Here is a 23,750-nt window from a genome sequence, read left to right as displayed (position 1 = left end):
GAATTCACAGGTCTGCCATCACCTGATCCACAACGCTGCTGCTGGTGTTCTGACTAAACCAGGAAGTTGGAGCACACCGCCCAGTTCTACAGTCCATCCACTGAGAGAATAGACTTTAAAATACTGTTGATAGTTTATAACTCACTGAACGGCTGAGCACCACAATATATTAAAGATCTGCTGCTGTTGCGTCAAACTTCCACACCTCTCAGGTCCTCCAACTACTTCCAGCAGTGGCAACAACCAGTTATGACTCGTGACCATTTGACTCGTGTGATGGGGGGAAAAAGTGTTTCCTTTGTAGTTTTGCTAAATAAACCAATTTCAATACAGCAAAAAAATAAAAAAAAAATAAAAAAATCTCATGCTTATCAAAACACAGCTTTTTTCGAAACTGATGTGTTTCCATTCAGCAAGTTTATTTTTGAAATGCCAAATTGTGCAATTATATGGTCAATGGAAACTCAGACAGCGTCTTCTCTTGGCTGCATCTTTGGTATTAGAGGCTGCATGTAGAGCTGCCATGTCAGTCTCTATGCAGTTTACATCCACACATATTCATCAACTTCTGTCTAATTTTCGCATTGGTGATTTGCATTCATTTCACAATGTGTTTTCACGTGATTGGAATGTAATATTCCTCTGAAAGATGCAGTTATCTCTGTGCCGACAGCAGAGAGGGGAAGAAATCCCAACTCGGGGAAAATAAAAGATGGGGGCAGGCCAGCGCAGAATATAGGGTATTAACCTACAGGCAGCACGGTTACCTGCTGATGTCTTTGCTGCATGACGCTATTTTGAAAGTGTCCTTCGCTGAATGGGCGCCATAAGAGAGTCTAGACAAGGACAGCTGCACTGAAGCTGAATGATTCTGGGCCAATAAAGACAAACATCCCCAGAGCCACGGTCCTGAACCGACAGCGGAGTGTGATTTATTCCTCCGCTTTAAATTTTCAACACTTCAAGTCTACCAGGCGTTAGCAGATAGCAGAGTGCACCGCACTGTTGGTCATTAACCGAGTTACCAGTTCATCTGAAATCTAACAAATCACTTATTTCTGAGGTAGGGCATTTCCTCCATATCACTTATTGTTATGCATAAAACAACAAATTATTCATCTGACATAAAATCCACCTGAATGATTAAAACTGAAACTTAACTTAAAGCTAAATTAGCTTTTTTTGATTGTACAGTGTTTCCACAATCAAAAATAAATGACTTATTTCTCGTTTTAGATGCTAAATAAATTTAGATGCACACTAATTAAAAACAGTCACTGTGACTTCCACTTTACTCTGTGAAAAACTGTCTCCTCGCTTCGTTACTAGTTGTCTGACTCTTTTCCCGACTTCTCAAGCTTTCTCAGGGGAGACCAGATAGTGGGAACTGGGCTACTTCAGATGCAGCTGTTTAAAGGAGCTTTAAAATCCAAACTTCACCACCCCGTCCTGCCTTCGCTTGAGAATTTGATGTTTCACCTTGACTTTTTTTAAAAAGGACGCGCAGAGCTCCCGTAGAGACAACAGTCAGTCGTCAGGATTTGTGAAGGAGATCTGTGACGAGACTAGCAATGCATTAACTGGAACTTTCAGAAGACAGAGAGAGAAACAATAAAAATGATGATAATATGTCAGCGTAGTGTTGAGTACAGAGTTGTGTGTGGGTCGCTGGGTGTGTCATTAGCTGCGTTTCCATCACAAATGTGTGTAAATCTTTGTCTATATGCCCCTAATATAAGAAAAAAACAAAACAAAACAAAATTTCACAGTTGTGGTGTTCCCTTTAAATAAGAAATGAAATGAAAATCACATGTGAATAAGTCATTAAAAATCATGACAGTGACGGATGAAAAACAGTTACATGAGCTATTGACCCTTTGCAACTACGTCACTTAATCATTCCAGGCACCATGATGGACGTCGGATCACTGAAACTGTTTTCCCAAGTTGTTTTTCCCAGTTTTTTAATGGCTTCTACTTGTTCGAGTTGAGCTAATTTTGTCTGTGAACATAACACACCCGGTTGGGGCTCATACAAGGTATTTACAAAAGTTGGAAATAGCTAGTATAGAAACCGACTCATGCCTTTTTCCTCCTGACGTGTTGATCAAATTCCTGACTTTGCCTGAATTCACACCACATGATTTATGTCCCTATGTCATTAAAATAGTTTCCCCTTAAACAAGAGAAACCTTAAAACCGTACAAAAGACGAGATGCTAACCAGTTTTTTCTATGTATGCTAGGCTACATGATGTGGAGGCATTGTCTCCATGGTTACTAATGGTTAGATGCGTACCTTCTCCATAATGCAATATTTGATATCTTTCTAATTACACCTACTTATAAAGTACATGAACGTTAACCTAACCTTGTAAAAGTGTTCGCTGCAAATCCGCGATTCCACTGAGGGCTGATGGTCATTATGATTGACAGCTGCTATCCATCACTGCCATTTCCTTCCTCATTAAAAGTTATACAACAAAATCACAAGTTGGGTTTGTATCCCTGTCTGCTTGTGCAGCTGACTGCGCCTGACTTTTTAGAGGGAAATCAACTGAATAGAAGCGACATTAGACTACAGATGTCTGTTTTTAGACTAGCTTTAAAGGAGCGTATTTGTTGTTTTGACGTCTGTCATGGCGGAGTGGGCGGAGTTCTGGAGAGTGTGACATCAGGTGAAAAGAGTCAATACCCTCTCACCTGTGCCCTGCCAGTTACAGTTTCACCCAATTTCCAGTTAGCTTCATAGCATCAAAGTGGTGCGTTACATACGTCATGGGTAAACGTTAGTGATTTGGTAAAATGTAAAACCTCAACACAGTCCACGCCTCCAGGAAGCAACTGGTTCTCTACAGCTGAGAGTAAACTCTCTGTACAAAGTGACCCGTAGAACAACAGGACGGTTTTTACCAGGATAGTTACACTTTAAAGTTTGACTTATTCTTCTGTTCGAGAAACTGCAACTACTTCTAAGACAAGAGATACTAGAAGAGATTTGTTTTCTGGTTTCACAACAGTTTTCTCAGAAGCAATAGGTTTTAAAATAGTGATGTACAAAACTACTACATGTTTAAATTTTCCATTTAAATGCTCACCAGCTGTGAATAAATCCGTTTGGTGCAGTCATGACCTGAAGAGCAAATCATTTGATCGGTTTGGCTATGAGGAAGCGTGGAAATACGTCCCATTTAAGGTAAATGTTCATACAAACCTGAGCCATGTTTAAGTCATATCCATGTCTGGCATCCTGTTATTTCCTCTGCCATCGTGTAACGCTCCAACCTATCACACGTCCTGCTGGAGAAGACAGCTGCAGTGCTCAGTGCTGCCGTTCGGTTCCCCATGGGCCGAGCCAGTCGACAGCCTTCTCACCTCCCCTCGGAGAGCCTGTCTCCTCGCGTCAGCTCAGGCCCGGCCGGCCCGGCAGGCGGGATGTACCTCTGGATTCCCAATGAGGACAGGCTCTGTGTGCGAGACAGAGAACATCTCAGAGGAGTTGTCTGGACCAGCGTTAACCAATACGTGAGCTGGTGCTGAGTCTGCATGGTGCTACACTGGAGTTGTTGTGGGACCAAAGACAAATTCTGAGCTGTTTATATGGAGTTTTTTTGTTTTCTTTAAGTCGTAACTTTAAGGTCAGCTTCTTTAAATCGGAGCCGAGTGAAGGGTTGGGCTGAGGGTGAGGAGTGAAAGGGGCAGTTTCATGTGTTTTCCAGCCACACGGTGTCATTTTAGAGCACAATCAAATAACTATGTTACATTCAGTTATAATAAAAATGCTATATATATATATATATATATATATATATATATATATATATATATATATATGAAACATGATTTAAAAGAAATTTTACTTTATAATTTAACACCTTGAAAGTGGGCCTCTTTTTCTTTAAACACTCCTGCTCTTTTTGAAACTCCACCTTCAGGAAATCATCACAACATGGCTCCTCTATTAACCCTTTAACAAGGTTTTTACCAGGGTTGCACTGAGAAGTGGCTCCTACAACGAGCTCAGCAGATGTGCGGTTCCACCAGGTGTTTGCTAATTGCTGCTGACTAGTCTGAAGGAACTGAGTGGCACAGCTGCTCTGTGAGTGTGTTAAGGTGGTGCTCCCTTCCATTGTACACAGCTGAACGGTTGCCACAGGAGATTAAAGGATTTCTCAAACATGCATGAAAGAATCAAAGCAACACTCCACATCATAACATGATGTGAAGCTCAAAAAAGTTTACTTTACATAATTTAAGGTGCACAGCTTCCCTGTTAATGAGTGCAGGATGAAAGAATGGACCAGGAGATGTGTTAGCAGATCAGGGCTTCACCTGCAGAGATGTTCACAAGTCGTTTCTCAAGTGTCTAAAGAGTTTAAAATGAAGAATTTCTCAGACATGTCCTCTGACCTGTACATGCTAAAGCTACATACTCAGAATAAAAAGATACATCCACTTTTTTTTTTCACTGTGAAGTTAACTAACATCTTGCATCAGGTCAGTTAGAATTGCCTAATTAATGTTATTTGCTAAACGTTTCAAAAATGAGAGAAAATGTCTTCCATATCAAAGGTTTACATGTATTTCTTCAGTATTTGCTCCCTCTGCCTTTGAACTTGGTAAGTTGGGTCAAACCTCCTTGTTGAAAATCTAACCAGGCAGCTTTGGCTTCTGGGAAAAATCCCACAGCAGAAAAATCTTGGATCGTGTTGTTATCTTATCTTGTAAAACTGCAACCAAAACTCAGCTAAGCGGACGCTGGCCGACTGGATATTCTCATATGTGGATATTCAAAATTCTTTTATTTAGCTCTGGAAAATCTAGAACAACTTCTGACGAGCTTAGGAACTTTTGGATGAATGGCATGAATACGCCTGGATGTAATTTGAATCGGTAATTTGAGTAGTGTAGCACATGCTGATTGCTAACACTTATTAACGGACTACGAATATAGCGATGACTCCATCAATGAGCCGATGTGGAGACGAAAGAAAAAGAGGAGAAGCAAACAGCAGCAATGAAGCAGCTGCAAATTAACTTTTAAAATGAGCTTTAATTAGTTCTGCTAATGTAGCCTCACTGAGGCCTCAGTGGGGCCAGAAGCACACATTGATTCTTCCTTAGATAAGAGCTCCCACAGACGGCGCTGCTCAGCCGTGCTTCCCTCGTCTTTGTCTGCCGCATCAGAAGTGTCCCCTCGCGGTCCCCGTCCAATTACGGTCACTGCCAAACTTCACACTCCCATTAGTCTGGTGAGAGAAACCCCAAATTTTATAAAGTGCAATTTACGAAAACAAAATACGACAAATCAACATTTTGGCATTGGACATTTCTGCAGACGTTTGGTGCCAAAATTCTAAAATGCAGACTAAAGAAAGTAATCATTAAGCTATTTGTTTTATCTCTGGAGTCAAGAGGCAGCGGTTTATTCTTCGTCGTGCCCAAGATCTGCAAAAATAAAGATCAGAGAAGGTAAGAATTAATCAGAGCTGATCAGGTATTGGTGCCTGTTGTGTACAGTTTAGATCTATACCTTGTGCTCTGAGTGACGTCATGCTTTATTTATTTTATATTATATTTAGAATTCCTAATTGCACTTTCTGAACCATTCGAAAGGTTTGTTGCTGTTTATTTTTACATGTTTGACCAAGTTTGTGAATGTATAAGTGTACTGCGCTGGTGCATTTATCATATAATTAAGTCAATCCAGAACCATCAGCTGATGCTAAACCTCAGATATCTGTATCGGCATCAGAAGTGAAAAAAAGTGGAGCGGTGCATCCCAAGCAGAAATAGGTGGTTAAACAAAGTATTTACTGAAGGGGCCATAAAATACACAAAATATGTAAAGTACGAATTAACAGAGAAACTAAATAGAAATAATTTAACAGGTAAAGATCTCAGCTTACATAAACAAGGAAATAAAGTATGAACACAAATGAAACCCAAAACCTAAACAGTCCAATATTGTGACAGTTTTCTATCTAGGGAACCTCAGAATAGCAATATGTTATTCCATTGTCTGGACCAGCAGGGGGCGTTGCGTTGTCATTGACTTTGCAGCAATCCCTCATACCCAGCATGCATACAGTGACAGGTTAGTGTTAGTTTATTATACGAGAACTATTTGTGGGATTTTACAGCCTGTTGAAAACAACAACTACAACCCGACTCAAAGTGTAAAAAAATAATCAGACATAACAGAAGGAGCCCAAACAACACTGTGTGTACACTCTGCACAACTCAGGAAATGTTGACATAAGGCAACTCTAGTGGGCAAACTCTCATGAATGGCATGACCTTTCATGTTAAGACTCAGTCATTCAAATTCCTGCGGTAAATGTCACCAAATGTCACATCAAGAACAGCAAGCGATGTAAAATGTGATCAAAATAAATAAAAAAAGACTGCACAGTTTCTGTGCAATCTCTCTCAAACTGAGAAAAAAAAACTCTTAGAAACAAAACTGTCACTTTGTCTGAAACTCTGTAAGTTTGCCAATTAGAGCCCTGTGATGTTGAGAACTGTGGGGAAATGTCGGAGGAATCAATAGCCAGCTAATTTCATGCAGAGCACAGAGTGTGGAGCCAAGCTTGGTGATTATGTTTGAGAACACCGAGGTAAATAAGGGTGTTTACCATGTATTTATACATCTTAAAAACCCACATTCCTGGCTGGGCACACCGCACAATTAAACGCTCGTAATTGAAAGACTTGACAAATAGGCTGTCCGTATTCACGAGCTCAGCAGTGGCTCTGAGTGCGGCGCAACACGGTTGCATTGAGACCATTTTCTTGAGTTCAGAGAGAGTCTTGTAACTTATTTACAGTCGAGTCAGGCCGGCTGCTGCTGCCTCTTCATGGAACATTGGCCGCAGAGCCACGGACGTTTTCACACCGGGCACGCCGGTGGTCACGAAACATGTTTTGATTGACAGTTTTGTCACTCGGCCACATTTCATTTGAACCTCAAAGCAAGAAAGAGCAAAGCATCAGTGTGGTAGGTGGGAGGGGAGGAGGGCAGTTATGAATATGAGCTGACTTCTAGAACAGGTGTTTGATTATGAGGGGTAATATCTTTAGAACTATTGATGAATTCAAGTAAAAGACCATGCAAGGGAGGCAATAATGTAACATGGAGGACAGAGGAGGTCAGTACTAGTTGTGCTTCAATTACAAATATGCGCAAAACGTCAATATCAAAAAACATCCCTTCAACTACTTCCTGTCATCTTCTTCTTTGTAGTTTGCGCCAGTGGCAACATCTGGTCGTTGGTCATGTGACTTGTGTGTGAAGTGAAAAAAAAGTGTTTCCATTGTAATGTGCGAGATATTCTAATTTCAATATGGCCAAAGGAAAGAAAAAAAAAGAAAAAAAGAAAAAACACCTCATCTGAGTGCCAAAACTTATCAAAAAAAAAAAAAGAGAGCTTTTTCTAAATGGACACATTTCCACTGAGCACATTTATTTTATTTTTGATATGTCAAATTTCACAATTGTCTGGTCAATAAAAATGCAGCTAATGAAACAGGTTCAGTAACTTTTCTAAATTGACAATGATGTAATGCAGATAGGCTAAGATTGCTCCTTTACTTTTATTAAGATTTCCATTGATTACAAGACAGACGGACAGATCTGCCTGTCCATCCATCCATCCAGTCTCTCTGAACCTCATTTGCCACCTGTCAAAGTAAATTGCTTTCATGTTATTAGCATGCCATCACTTTCAGCATTTGGAAAATTATTCATTAAGTATTAATGATCAAATCTCCGAGTGCCCATTATTTTCTTGATACCAAATTAGGTTTTATAAATTGCCATCATGCAAAGTGATGGATTGCCACGTTAAAGACATTTGTCATGAAGCTAAAAGACAGAAATAAAGGAGAAATGTACAAATACTCCATCCAGTGTTTCAGATCAAATGTGCACAAACAGCTTCCACACACCCGGCGCCCTGGTGGATCTATTAGAGTCACAAACAACACCATAAATTTGTGGAGCCCAAGAAGTCAGGCAAATACAATGAACCATTGACTGGGAGCTAAAAATCCCTGGGACAACATTTGCATCTCAATAAAAAGCCCCAACACAGCAGGTCAGGCTTTCTGAATGTCTCAGCATGCAAAACATCAAATGACCAAACTGGAGACAAATAATGTTTTGACCGGGACAGAAATTTATGGAGACACAGGCTCATTTACACAGCGCGGTTTCACAAAACAGCGCAGTTCAGATGGCCGTAATTGAAAGCAGACACAATTTTATTGCAAAAATTAGGGCAGAGCTCCAAAAAGGCAAGTTAAAACTCTCCAGGGCAATAAAACAAAAAACAAAACAAAAAAACACACACACATGCGCACACACACACACTGTGTCCTGCGAAAAAGTCTTAAATTATCACATTTCTTTCTTCTTTTTGGGGTCTTTGTGTTTGGAATTTGCAAGTTCCTCTGTGCATGGATGGATGAACTCTTTCAAAAGGCTCTAGGTTTAGCTTTTTCCAGGTTACCTTTCCTACAGGAAAAGGTGCATCTGCAACTGTTTTGGGAGACAAGAGATTATGAACCTGGAGGGTGATGTCTGTTTAAAGTTCTCTGCAGTTCAAATATTGTGTTGCTCTTTAAATGTTATTCACTATTAATGTAATACTTGTATTTTCAGTTGTGTGTGGAGACGGAAAAAAAAATCCTCCAGTCAAAAGTAATTTTGGGGTTTTAATCCTCTCAAGGCTGAAGCAGACTTTGAAGGGGCAGTATTATAGAATCATTCTATAGCACAATGAAGTAACTATGTTACCTTCAGTTGTTTTAAAAATGATGTATGTAGAATAGAATTCATAATTTAACCCCTTTGAAATTGGGCCTCTGTCTCTTTAAGAACTCCTGCTCTATCTAAAACTCCGCCTTCAGGAAGTCATCACAACATGGGTCCTCTATTAACCCTTTAACAAGGATTTTTATCAGCGTTTCAGAAGAAGTAGCTCCTATAATGAGCTTAGATAATGTGCAGTTCCACCAGGTGTTTGCTAATTGCTGCTGGCTAGTCTGAAGGAGCTGAGGGAGTCACATGGGAGGGAAACGACAGGCCTGCAAAGGAGCTGCACCTAGAAAGTGGAGCTAGATCCACCAGGGTGTTTTGCACAGCTGAATGGTTGCCATAGAGATTCAAGGGTTTCTCAAACATGCATGAAGGAATCAAGGCAACATTTCAGGTATGTTTTACATAATACTGCAACTTCAATGCTGCTTCAGAGTGTAACTTCTGCAAAAGAATCAGCAGTTCAATAATTAATCAATATGAGAGTTCAAATGCAGTGAAAGCTGAAGTCTGCATTGGTGAAATGAATTAATACTTTTTACAGCTCAACCTTTTCACAGTCTGGAGTCACTTTACTAAGTTGGAGTGAAGCCACAGTGAAAAAAAATATTGCTTTATAGTTCTGTTGCAGAAAATTACAGCTTCTTATTTTTCCAGTGGGAACCTTTTCCTTCATCCTGCAAAATCTTCAGCTAAACCTGTACAGGCAGTAGAATGTGAAGAAGAATTCAGAAGCCACTCCATCAGTGTCGGCTGACATGATGTACATAAAGCAGCAGCAGTAAGAACACACACCAAACAGCGCAGGGGAAAAATAAAGCTTCAGAGTGACGTACAGCCTAATGACCCGCAGGCATGCTTGAACTTTTCGCTTCAGTTATTTTCTCTCTTGATCATTTCTGTATTGACCGTTTTCCTGTGTTGTCATTGTAATTGATCTCTTTTGTCAATTTGGCTGGTCTCTAGTTTCTGTTTATTATTTAAGCATCAGTAACTACAGAAAATATTCTCAAAACTTTGGATATTCTACTAATGTGAAAAAAAGAACAAGGTTTTGCTGTTTCCACTAAATATGAAATGCAATTAAAATCACACGTGAATAAGTTTCTTCATGCGATAAGTTATTAAAAAACATGCTGTGCCATCATCCTCCAACTACTTCCTGTCGTCTTCTTTGTGGTTTGTACCAGTGTCAACATCCGGTTGTTGATCATGTGACTCGTGCGATGCAAAAAAAGTGTTTCCATTTCACTTTTTGCAAAATAAAATAATTTTGATACGGAGAAGGAAAATAAATAAATAAAAAATAAAAAAAACTAGCAGGATGTCCAGTAAGCAAATTTATTTTCAAAATGTCAAATTCTGCAATTATTACAGTCAGTGGAAACGCAGCTAGTTTCAGTCTTTTCCTTTTTGTCACTCCTGTGTCCTTCCCCAGCTGCATCTACTCGCCTGTAATTAGCTTTTCTAGCCCCTTTTGTCATTTCCAACTCTTCCTTAGTATTTAAGCTCTTCAGGTTGCCTTCGGTCTCACAGAGTCCTTCGTTTTATCTCCATCCTACTTCCTGTGCTGACTGTCATCCTGCTGTAAGCTGTAAATAGAGAATCCTTGCTTCACTACATTTCTGCTCTTGGATCCTCCACGACACATAAACGCCTAACAAGAAATCTGACATATTTCACTCATTTTTTAGGCATTTAGCAAATACAAATAGTTGTGGTAATTCCAACCAAAAACAAGAGAATTTTGCTCTGATTTAACTTCAGACAGTGAAGAAAAAAAAAGTTTTTTTTTATTTTTTTTTTTATTCAGAGTATGCAAACTTCAAAATTAGGAAAAATGTTGACAAAAATGCACACAACTATAATTCAAATCACAATTTAAGTTTTCACATTTTGGGGATGTAGAACAGCTAAAAGCGTTAATCTTTAAATATTTAGGACCGTCCTGGCGAATCGGAGCGAGAGTCGATCGTAACTTTGCTCATGGCCAAATCATGACTGAACGAGCGCGCCAGAGATAAAACATGAAAACCCGAGAAGAGGAACGGCCGACTCCTCCGGCTGTACTGAAGGAAAACCATGAGCAAGAGCTGCAGGGGCTTCATTTCAATGCCTGCCACCTCCATTGATTTAAGGCCCAGCATCAGCAGAAGACTCATTTAGGCGAGTCATCTGTCTCGCCTGCCTGGGCCTGCTAAAAGGTTATTTAGCTTCCCGGTGCTTTGGAGCAATAGATAAAGAGCAGGGAAGAACACAGCTGCTGTGTGTTTATGTTGCCCATCGATTGCAGTCGCCTGTTTGTGCCGGGCCGGCTTGGATCTGTGTCTTTCTCTGGAGTCAGGGGAGGACAAGTCACACACTGAGAGGTTTTGCAGGGTCTTATTGGTCGGTCGGCATTAAACGAAAACGACGGCACGGTCTGGGTCCTTCTGATGTGAAGGGAAAATAGGTTTTCCAGTTGCAGAACATGATAAATGCAAATTTAAAAAAAAGGAAATAAGCCATTAATATTAGGAGAACAGAAACCAGTCCTGAGTATCTGATATTTAATGTAGCATGGGATGGTCAAAATGGTGTTTCTAAATTTGTATTTTTATATATATACATAAACATGAGCCAAATAATTATTTATTTATTCATTCAAAGATTCATTATTGCAAAAAAGAAAAACAAAAAGGCCATCTCTTATGTCTTAAAAGGACAGTGTCATTTAAAATCGACTTATTTGAGCTTTACATCATGTTCTAATGTTATTTCCTCTTCAAAAACATAGTTGGAGTGTTGCCTTGATGTATGTTGAGAAATCCTTTAATCTCCATGGCAACCATTCAGCTGTGCAAAACGCCTGGGTGAACCTAGCTCCACCTTTGAGAATGAAGCTCCTCCTCCGAGCTGCACTTTCCAAGCTTCCTCCTCACAGAGCAGCATGAATCCACCCACTGAGCTCCTTCAGACTAGCCAGCAGCAATTAGCAAAAATCCATCAGGTATTAGCAAATACCTGATGGAAGTGTGTAGCTCATTATAGGAGCCACTTCTCAGAGCAACACTGGTAAAAACGTTTTTAAAGGGTTAGTAGAGGAGCCATGTTGTGATGACTTCCTGATGCATACATATAGTATTTTTATAACAACAATCAAGTAACATAGTTACTTGATTGTGTTACAAAATGGCACTGAGTCTGGAAAACAAATAACACTGCCCCTTTAAACAAGCTGTTTAAAGGGGCAGTAATATTACTGCCCCTGTTTAAAGGGGCAGTAATAATAAGCCTAATTTAACATAAAGACAACATTGACTATAAGACATGATGAAATTGTTATTGTTTTAAGACGTTACCACAAAGAGATTTTTTTTAAATCAGAGATGGTGAATTTTTCATCCACCTCTCTAAGGATCCTGGACCTCAATTTAAATGGAATCTTCTTTGTAACTCTTAAAAACATACAACAAAAAAATGTCTACAAAACTTTTTAACTTCCAAATTCTGTTGAGAGAACAATTGCCCCAAACAAATGAGCCGCATCATTATTTATGAATAAAAAGGCTCTTGCTTTCCAGAGAACAACTTGTGTTTACTGTCTTTGAAACACAGATGCTTAACTGTCTTGGCTTAGATGCAATGATGGCGTCTGAGGGGCACAACAAGGATGAATGTTTAATGCTCTCAAACACACACTTATCCTGCATTCCAAAAACAATAGCATGCAGATGTGTGAGTGTGCACACACACGCGCGCGCTTGTAGCTTTTTATAATCAAACAAGCAGTGCTGCAGGAGCTTTACATCTTTGCTATGGCTGTCACCGAGCCTACGTCAACAGATGGCCCCTGCAGGAGCTCCAACAGACTCATTTACCTCCCTAAACAAAGTTGTTGCCATCGGCTGGCAGACGGCTGACACCACGCCTCTGCTACGCAGCTTAGCGGTCTGGGCGGGACACTGAACTGAGCTTCGGAAAGACGCAGCAGAACGAGCAAAACCAACACCCATCTGTTCTCATCCCCTCTCAGCCGCAGTAAATGGATCCATCATCGTTCCTCCATTCTTCTCGCCTGCTTTCCGTTATTAGGGACATTAGCTTTGCATGTAATTAATTAGTGCTTTAAATAGTGGATTTGTCAAAGTAATGACTTTCATTTAAGAAGATGTTTTTGCCTGTATTGATTAGGCTTACAGTTCGTATATATGTTGAGGTTTATGTAAACTGTTGAATCCTCTTTAGTCACCTTTTAAAGGCGACGTAGTTCTGGCTTTGATGTAGAAGGGTTTATTTATTTAACATGAAGGCAACATTTTACTAAAGTATTCACATCACTTGGAATTTACATACATCTTATGGGGCTGTCAAAATGAATCATTAATCCTGCATTAATTCACATTCTTTTAACGCCGTTAATCTCTTTTTAATGTGGGATTAATTGCATAGGTTTGTGTACTTTGAATGTGATTTCCTTCTGTTTCAGCTGCTTCTCTTTGGGTTTGATGTATCATTTCTTAAAAAAGTCATCTCTGAAAATGGTTCCACTCTCTTCTCCTCTCCTCCTCCTCTGTGCTGCGTTGTCGCTCACAGCACACAAAAAAAACCCCAGAATTATTTTACTGTTGTAGACAAAACAACATTTTACATACCAAAGGATCATTTTGCGTGCATTTTACCGTTCACAACTGAAGCAACACTAAGCTGCTGTACACAAATAGAAAAACATGAACAATGATAAATATAAAAGCATGACAGACATGAGAAATGATCCCATGTTTTGCCTGTTAGATCATATTTTAATAAATAGACAAGCATTTACAACTCATTAACTCAGTCCCTTTTTTATAATGATTAGTCATGGCTAATTCACAGCAAAGTTGTTTTAATCCAATTAAAAATCATCGATCGATAGCCCTAGCTAATGTGCAAATATATATTAGGGTTGCTGTAAAAGATTATCTTAGTAATCAAGTATTCTATCAATTTATTCTGATGATTAATCGAGTAATCGGATAAAAATCTTATAAAATAAAATATTGGTAAATTCTACCATAACAGGAGTCTTATCATTGGACAAACGTTGGCTCAAATTTTCATATTTGTAAATCAACACAATTATTTTTTTGTAGTTTAATTAACCAGCAACAATAGCAGCTCATTTTTATGTTAACCCGGACAAAAATTACACAAAAATCTGAAATTATATTGTATTTAATAATAAAGAGGCAGGCTGACAAAGACACCTCTGAAAAAATGTCTGTACCCTTTAGTTTATGTATTCATCTTCAGTTAATTTAATAGATGAACTCTCACTTTGACAGTTAATCCAGGGCAACCAGCATCCTTCACTTATCTATTCAGTCACCTAATAATTTAACAGTCAACCTGCATGTAACGTAGTCAGTATAAATCCAGTTTTATACAGTAAAAGTCAAGGGGTATGAATACTTTTGAAAGGCGGTGATGATGTGTTCACCATAGAAACAGCAGATAAAATGGTGATGAAGAGGAGCACCGAGAACATCAACTTCATCTGAAAAACACAGCGAGGTCAGCGAGTCATTTTGATTGGACCACAGCCCACTTTACTGTTAAAAAACACTTTGACCAAAAATGGCAGACATCATTTATCTGGCCTCCATTCCCAGAAAAGCCTTTTGTTGGGAGAGATTTTTGCGGGAAATCCAGCCGTATCTAGAGACCGTCCTCTCTGACTCTGAATCTCAAATGAAGTGAGTGTATGAGTTAAAAAGGGAGCTGAATGCAAAGCAGCCGCAGGTTTACATTAGATTAACAGCCTACATCCGCGGGTCTGTTCAGCTCAGAGTGCAGCTCTGCTCTGTTTTTCGAGGGCTCAACAGAGAAGTGGGATCACAAAGTAAGCTGGGGGTTTTTTATCCGAGTCTCTGCTGCAGCTCTGCGCCTGCCTGCCTGCACGTGCTTTATTTTTTTCTTCTTCATCCACTCCAGCAGCAGTAGCAGAAGCCTATCTGAAGACAGTTGTTGCATATCAATCGGAGCGCAGGGTGCAGATCCATCACGGAGCCGCAGGCGGGGAACTTCAAGCCTTGTGTTGCCTGCTGCTGCGTCTACAAATCGTGCGGCGGAAATGAATAGTAATGTAATTTTAAGATGAGGAAAGCTCATGTCAGCAAAGTGTGAGGGTAGGAACTCGGGTCAGCTGGTGGAAAAGCCACCGTCTTGTTAGTAAATGATGGCTTTACATGGCAGTGTGGTTCAAGTCAAGATGACTCAGCAGTTTCCAGATTGTTCTGTGGTGTTTGTCTGGTGGATCCCACCACGCCCTCACGTGTCTGTCACAGATTCAAAGTACTGACCGCGTTTCTCTTTTTAAAGTTATTTTTTTTTACCCAGCCTCCCTCAATCCCCAAGGTTCCTGAGCTCTGCTTTCATGTTCAAACATCTGATTCACAAGACAGATATTGATTTATTTTCTCATGAGAGGCGCCAGATGTCCCGGTTTGAAACACGTTGCCACCGTGTTGGTGACTCCCAGTACCAAAACTGGAAATGTTTCCACTTCTTTGTGCCTACATGCGTCATTCAGAGCCCTGCCTGGTTTATGCCGCACCTCAAATTGGAGCCTTCTCAAGCTAAATAAAGGCCACTTGGTCTTATGTAACCAGAGTGGATGCGTACGATAACACTCGTCTGAGGAGAAGAAAACAGAAGACATGTTGGTATTACCCACGCTGAACAGAACTGGGGCTTGACTTTGTTCCTTGTTTTTTTTTTAGGGGGGGTGGGGGGAATTGGGAGCAGATACATGGTGGAAAAAAAAATTTACTTATAATATGATTACAACCTGATTGCATTGGTTGTACCTCCCCAAAAATATGATGTGGCTAATTTTACTATGAACAAGCAAGAGCTAGCAAGTTCTAACTGGAAGTTTCTCCTTAATAAGGACAGTTTGATCTGCTGGCCTATTGTTTCTATTATTAAAATACTCCTTCCGCTCCATTTGTCTAGATGTTCTACTTATGGTGCGTTCACACCAAACGCGTCCGACGCTTCAAGTTTGACACATGTGCACTTTGAACATTTTACTCTACACCTAGCGTCTCACGCATCAGGTGTGTCAGGTTTACATTCAAAGTCTATGTGGAAGCAGAGGGCACGTCAGACGCATCAAAAATCACTCTAATCGTTTTCCATTGCTGACCAATTCGTCGGAGACGTGAAACACTCAAAATGCTCCACATGGCTTGTATTAGACGCTCCACAACGGACCCTCGACGTGCCTCCACATAGACTTTGAATGTAAACCAGATGTCCGAAATGCGTTTGGTGTGAATACACCATTATACCTATCACTTTAATGGTGACACATTTTACTTCCGTTAGGAAACGTCTCTGGGCAATATAAAACATGCTCATTAAATGTTTTTTGTTGCATGAAATCATTCTTAGATGAGATTCTAGTTTGCTCCGTTCTGCCTATGAGCTGTTTTAGGGCGTCTTGTCACTTTAAATCTAAATAAGCTGCTGGCTACGCCCCCAACGTTTACACTCAAACATGAACATAGCTGCAAAAAGTTGCAATATTATACAACCATACATCTTTGAAAAGCAGAAGTGGAGTATCCTACACAACCATTAAGATTCAAGCGTGTGGTTTCTGGAATGCAAGTCAACAACAAAACATTTATCTTTTCCAGCAGCCATTGTACAGCGTATACAGAGGCAAAACCAGCTGACCAAATGCGCTGGAGCTCTGCTTGGGTTGTTAGGCGACAGGGTTGCTGAGTAACGGAGGAGTACCCGCTGATTTGTGACAGTATATTCCAAAGGTTTTTGAAATGGCTCATTTTCCAGACACCGTAAAATATTAACTTACTGTCAAAAACCAGTTGGATGTTTTTGTTTTTTTTTTTGTTGAATGGCTTGGGTTGTTTTTAGAAGCAGTAGGAACCCAAATAGAAGCATAAAAATGTGCAAAATGCAAATTTTGTATAATACGTTCCCTGCAATGCATCTAGCTTCCTTTCAACACATTTTTTCTATTGTTTCACATTAACAGTTTTTACATTTTTCAGTTAAAGTACCTACATTCCTGCCCACTTGAACTAGCAACAGGTAAGACAAGGTGAATCTCCTCAGTCTGTGTAAGTCAGGTGATGGAAGATGAGTTCACCCCCCACCGTCTCTCAATGGGAGAAAGTTCGGTTAGTCCAGGAAAACTGCGCACCAGAAAGCACCTTGATGACCTCTCAGCTCTTGGAATAGCCTGCTGTCACCTCGCTGATAATTACCTGCCACTCAGGGCAGTGGACAGACCCACAAATAGATGGGAGTGGCAGTCAGGGATCCGGCCCAGACAGCAGGGAAAGCAAGAGTGTAGAAAAGACGAGGAGGGCTCAGAGGATGGTAATGAGCCCTGTGAAGCAGACCGGGCTGTCAGAGCAGCAGGGCTGGACTGGAGGCACACACCCATTATCCTCATTTATGGAAGCCAGATTAGGAGCTTTTATCCAGGGGACATCGTTGTCTTCCACCTCAAGACTCTCAATACTCTTGTACACTGATAAGAAATCAAAACAAAGTCCAAAAGCCAGCACGGTCTTGTATCCGACTACTTTTAAAATATCCGTCACTGTCTTTAATCGCCGAGTTGTTCATGCTCCTCTTAATTTGTCATAACTTTTTATTCATCATCAAAGCTTTATGCTTGCTGTAGTGTGTAATTTTCACTGTATTTAACTTTAGGTTTTCTGGCTGCATTCAGTGCAGTGTGTTGAACAGTACAGATTCCAGGAGGGACTGATTGGTTTTTTCATACTTTTGCTTTTCATTTAGCATGGAAGAAATAGAAGAAATCTGGAAATGTATACTGTTTCCCTTTGTTGCTTGATTGAGATTTTAATTAAACAGAGGATACTTGATAGAAACGAGCAGGATGCATTATTTAGTTGAAATCTGAGGATACTTACCAAATCCAACCTTTTTATTCTAAAAGTTAAAGATGGTCTGCAAAACTAGTTTCTGGTACATTAAGTTGGGTTCTTGTGGTTTCCCATCTAACAGATGTATTACAAAGTGTATCATTAGCATTCATCAGAAGCTGTACAATCACTTCTGTCTCAAGATGTTCACAGCTGTTATTTCATAGCTAGCTTAATTCTCAAGAGTTGTAAATATTCTTGGACAAAAAAAACATTTCTGGACGATGTACCCCAGGGGTTTTTTAATGAACATATTGTTTATTTTTAAAGGTTTCTGATGCGAATAACTGGGTACTTTTCAGAAGTTAGTGTTTACTTTTGTGAAATTTAACAACTACTTGCTGTAAGTTCCAAGAAAATACCCAGTAAGTTTTAGAAAAGTGAATAATTAATTTAATGTATTAATGTTTTTTTAAAAGATATCAAACATTATTCACTTTTACTCTGCTGAACCTTACGATTCCCTTATGTTCTTTTTCACTACCTCCTGTAAAGTCTTGCCTTTTTCTCTTTTTATTTCAGCTCCTCTCTCCCAGCTGGAATTTTTCCAACTCTTTTCAAAAGTTGTCACCCCACGTCTTAAAAACTCTGGATCTGATCCTAACATCTCCAATAATCTCTGTCTCCTTTCCAACTTTCCATTTGACTCCAAAATTCTTGAAAAAGCTAAAAACGGTTGCCTCCATCCTCATTTCACTAAAAACTGATTCTGTGAACCATTCCAGTCTGGTTTCCACCCCGGTCACAGCCCAGTCTGCTCTCCTGAGAATCACTAATGACCTTCTCAGTTCATCCAACTCAAATCCTTCAGCTTTCACACTTTCCTAGTTAGCTAAGGTGTGCCCCAAAATTCTGTCCTTGTCCCCTTCTTTTTATTACCTGCCTTCTTCCTCTTGGCAATATTTTCCATAAATTCAATATCAGTTTCTATTACTTTGTTGATGATGCTCAGTTCTTCTTAACTGCTTCATCAAACTCCTCACTTTCACCCTCCTTGGTTTCTCCTTCACTCAGGTTAAGAGTCTGACTGTCATTCTTGACAGTAGTTTGCAATTTCACTCTCACATTGATAAGATTACCAGGTCTAGTTTGTTCGTAACATCAACACTCATTCACAATCCAACGTTCTTCCTCTGCTATCCAGCTCACTGTTCTCTGTCCTCAGCACCAACCCAACTCTGGAACCCTCTACCTCAAGACATCTGCAACATTGACTCTCTTCTTACTGTCAAAAAGCAACTCAAAACTCATCTGCTCAAGTTAGCCTTTTCTTTATAATCTCATTTGTTTTTTGTTTTTTCCTTTTACCTCTTATTTCATTTTTTTGTGCATTCTTGGATTGTTCTTTTCTCTTCCTTGTAAAATGTCCTTGGGTGTCTTGAAAGGTGCTAACAAATAAAATCTATCATTACAACATTTTTGGCCCATGCTAGCTAATTTGCTTTATCAGTCCTTTGTTGGGCTTATGGTCACCTAATAAAAAACAATTTAATGCAAGTTTTAAAAAAATGAATGTGAAAGAACACTAATTAAGGGAAGACAATATAAAAAAACAACAAAAAAGTCCCTGGTAAACTACATTTCACAAATATTCTTAGAAAGCACTCACTCTACCCTAAAGTTATAAAATGCAACCAGTAAGCCACCATTTTCTTAGACTGTGCTCGCTAGACTTTGTGCTGCTACCAAAAGTTCTTTGAAGTATTTTGACATCAAAAACCATCTTAATAGTCACAATTAACAAGTGTCAGTCTAGTTGTTTTCAGGAGCATAACATACATTCAAACTAACATGATGTGTGATGACAGAAGGGAGAGGAACTTTATGATCCAGTTTGTGTGATTGCACCAGCAATAAACATGCAGTGATTATAATGAGGCCCAGAGAGGACTGCTAAAGAAAACAGAGCAGCAGTTTGCTACCAGAATGATCATTCTGGGCCTGAGAGCATCCAGGAGAGCAAAAAGGAACGTAGAAATACAAAGAAAAAAAAACAAAACTAAACAAAGAAATTTCATTTTGTTTCCGAGCTACATGTGCTTACTTTGAAACAGGCGCTAAAAGCTGAGAAAACACAGAAGGAAAATTAGCAACAGTAAGGTTGATCTCCATCCAGTTCGACACTCATCTTCTATAAATGCCCCGGACTGTCAGACTATTAGGCAAATAACGTGTAAAACAAATGTCAAATCTTTTTCAATTCCCATCACTGCAGTGAGAAGCCATATTTAATTCATAGCTGTACATAAATTATGCAGAGTTCTGTATTAAAAAATGCAGAACTGGCAGTTAAATTGAAACGACAACAAACCTGCAAACTTTTATGATTTTCCTATCAAAGTTTCCTTCCTGAGGGGTGATGGAGGTACCTGTGAATGTCACGCCCCGAGTGAAATGATACAACAAAAGCTTCACGTGGGAATGATGGTACTGGCTTCATTTGGACTTTTGAGCTTTAATTTGCTTTATCTTTCTTTCCCTTTCTTAATCCTTATTGGCAGGAAACCAACAGGATATTGGATATTGTTTCTGCTGGGAACTAGCAAGAGGTAAAGGATGATTCAAAGTGAATTTGAAGAAACAGCAAAGCCCACAGGTTGCATTCAGGGTCTGTTTCTCGGGATTTAAAAGGTGGCGTATATGAATGAACTATGAGAATGCAAGGAATATGGAAGAGAATCTTTTTCAGTTTTCTTAGACAGACCTGTATTTAACATTTAGGCTAACACTTAAAGCTGCAGTATGTAACTTTTATCAAAAATATATTTCTTTTACATATTTGTTAAAACTGTCACCATGTCGTGACGGTCTACTGTGAAATGAGCTGCTATTGTTGTCTGAAGAAACACTCTGCTCCGGACCAAAAACAACCAATCAGAGGCAGGAGGAGGGTCTTATCGCTGTCAATCAAATCATGTATGCGCTGCTAAATGTGTTAATGACAGACAAACAACTTACTGTTAGAGGAAAACCGTTTATCTGCTATCAATGATCATGCTAACTAGCATTAGCATTCACAACAACCTATGCCAGCTGCAGCATAGCAGACAGCCAGGGGAGGAGAGAAAGTGGGAGAAGAGGAGCGCCACACTGAAGGTGATTAACATCGCTAAGCACCGCCTCTTTGCTCTGATTGGTTGTTTCTTGTTAGCACTGGGAGAAAGCAGAAGTTTGATTTTTTTTCACAGATTTTCTGTGTCGTACCAAACTGCTACAACATGGTGACAGTTTCAACAAGTGTATAAAAAAGTTTCATACTTTAAAGGATCATCCACATGTATTGGGACGCCCGATAAATATGAATAAAAGACCTTAAACGAAACCATACCACACAAGTGAGGCAGTAAAAACATATCCAAGCACCGCTAAGGTGAAAATCACTGTCAGGTTTATTAATATTATGTACATGATATGAGAGCTTACACAATCACACACTCTTCAACAGGTCAGAGTAAAAAGTCAAGTCACCTCTGATTTACAGAGTCCCACACAAGTCTTTATACCAGAGGATGAAATATAAGGGAAACACAGGGAGAGACCTTCTGGCTCCCTTACAGGTGTATCTATCAGAGTAACCTTCAGAGTGTTAGATCAGACAGTAAGTTCATTATGGGAAAGTTAATAAGCATCAAAATAGACATATAACATGACCATTGAATTAATAAAGCCATAATAACATTTCCCGACCACAGTCGATATGCGTGAACCTTCATAAATCATAACATCTTCATCTTCATAAATGATTGAGAAAATGGCTCCTCTGGCCTTTGCAAGAGTAAACTCATGTAAACTCAAACTTAGAATGCTTTTTCCACTTAAAAAAAATATAAAAATTTGATCAATTGATAATTAGTCTTGCCTGTTGTGTTGAAGGTTGGTTCCCACCTTTTGCGAAAATATCCTAGTTTTTTTTTTTTTCTAACTAAACGGAACTAAAAACAGTGACTGAACATAAAGTCAAGGAAGGCAAAAGGGAAAATGTTTTTTTCGCCAGAAGTCGAACTAAGATGTTCCACTCATTAGCGGTAATGTAGTAGTTAAACCATTTTTCTTTACACCCTTGTCCCAAGTGGTTTGGAAGGGGTGCTGGTGCCCGTCTCCAGCGAACGTTCTGGGCGAGAGGCGGGGTAGTAGTTAAACCTACTAACACCAAAGCATTGATTTACAGCTTACACTCAGTACATACAAAAATGTTACTCATTTATCTTTACTGAAGGTTAAATAATTACTTGATTGCATTATAAAATGGCACTATGTGGCTGGAAAATACATAATGCTGTCCCTTTAAATGAAAAGTGTTGGTCTTCATTGGGTTTTTCAAGATAAAAGCTCCAATCCAACACAGAAGTTATAATTTATTCACACACAAAACCAACCGCCTTACATGACCTGGGACCTAAATCCAGAACAAGAAGAGAGGATCTGATTGGTTGACCTAAAGAGAGAACCCTGAATCTGGATCAGAGGTATGCCGTCCTGTTTACAAAAGCAGTTTGTACAAACTCTTAACAGCAGGGAGGCGAGCCTGATGAATAATTTATTCTTCCTCATCTTCCTCTTCCGTCTCGGCAAGCAAAAAAAAAAAAAAAAAATGTACCACCTTTGAACCAGCTTTCTGCCAAACGACTCAGAGAACAGCAGAGGTGCAGCGTTCCTCAAACATTTACAATATCAGTCTGCTGAGGAACAGAACCAGTTTAGGTTGACTGAGCTGGAGCCGATTGTCTGCCTGCTGTGATGTTTATGGGGGAGTTTCTTTTACAAAAAAAACAAAAACAAAAAAAACAACTGACATTCATCTGCACATTTATTTGTGTATAGTTAGACATCTGAGGAATTTCATCAGAACCTCCCTGGAACATCCAGAGGATTCTCTTCAAGTCAGAGTGCTGCAGCGATGATGGGAGGAACCTCTGCTGCTCATTCAGATGTTTGCACAGCTAATTAAATACATATCTGGCCATAGATCTCTCTCCACTTTGTAGAAAAACTGTGTAGAGATAAATTGCTCATTAGAAGCCTCCACGTCTTTGAAAACATCCGCTGGTTCAACGTTATGAGCGGCGCCTGTGAGCCTTTGATTAATGAGCTCCTCCCCAGCCGTCTGCTCCCTAATGCAATATGCATGCATTGTGTTTTTTTTTTTCCTTCCCCTTTCGTTTCCTCCCACCACTCTAAACGGACTGATTACACGCACAGCAGAAATGAATAATACGGACTGATTTGGTTCGTTTCATTTGCATGTTTGCACAGCTTTCATTTGAAGCTTCATAAGAAAGTCAGTAAACAGAGGGAGTGAGAATCTGTTTCCACACGGTTTGGTCCTGTCCAAGTCCAAGTGGGTTTTAATGTGGAAATTGAGTCAAGCTGGACTGATTCGGCTGAGCTCCCTTCAAGCTCATTAGAAGTTTTCAATTAGAGGCCGACTGAAGTCCGGAGCACAGGCAGAATCCCAAACTCTCTGGCCTTTTTTAGCCATTCCCTTTGCTTCTGCAACGGGCTTTGAGTGAGAGAACTGCAGTGCAAAATGAAGAACAGCATTCAGTTTGGTTAGCGTCTATATAAAAATATCTCAGAAATTAACAGTTGTCAAAAATAAAGGTTTCCTAAAATAAAACCCACAAAAATGACTGCTTATAGCCAAAAATACGTAATTAAATATAACATTTTGGTACAAAAAAATTATAGTACGTCTTGATTAAACCTTATTCTCTCAGTAAAGCAAAAAAAAAAAAAAAAAAAAAAAAAAAAAAAAAAAACAAACAAAAAAAAACAGCCTTTTGCTGTTCACAATAATGTCAACAGCACTCCACTCAAATATAAATACATTACAAAATACTAAAAATAATGATATATTTTGCAGCATAAAGTCTCCTCAGTGTTTGTGCGCTCGCACATCAACATGTTCAGACTTTCAACAAAATCAGATTCTTAACCAGGATTTTCTTTGCTGTGTTTGAACAGTAAGTTTATGTTTTT

General features: G+C 39.5%; 1 long non-coding RNA gene across 1 annotated transcript in view; it reads right to left on the bottom strand.

Moving 5' to 3' along the window:
• Positions 1–5,032: 5,032 nt before the first annotated feature.
• The window catches only part of LOC107835945 (uncharacterized), a 28,720-nt gene continuing 10,002 nt past the window's right edge, over positions 5,033–23,750 (bottom strand). The window contains exon 2 of the long non-coding RNA XR_001661789.1: positions 5,033–5,248. This is a non-coding gene — a long non-coding RNA (uncharacterized LOC107835945). The remainder of the gene's footprint in view (positions 5,249–23,750) is intronic.

This window comes from Poecilia formosa, unplaced genomic scaffold (genome assembly GCF_000485575.1).
Source record: "Poecilia formosa unplaced genomic scaffold, Poecilia_formosa-5.1.2 Scaffold32, whole genome shotgun sequence".
NCBI lineage: Eukaryota > Metazoa > Chordata > Actinopteri > Cyprinodontiformes > Poeciliidae > Poecilia > Poecilia formosa.
Note: the sequence above shows the minus strand (reverse complement) of the source record. Positions and strands in the feature narration are given on the sequence as shown.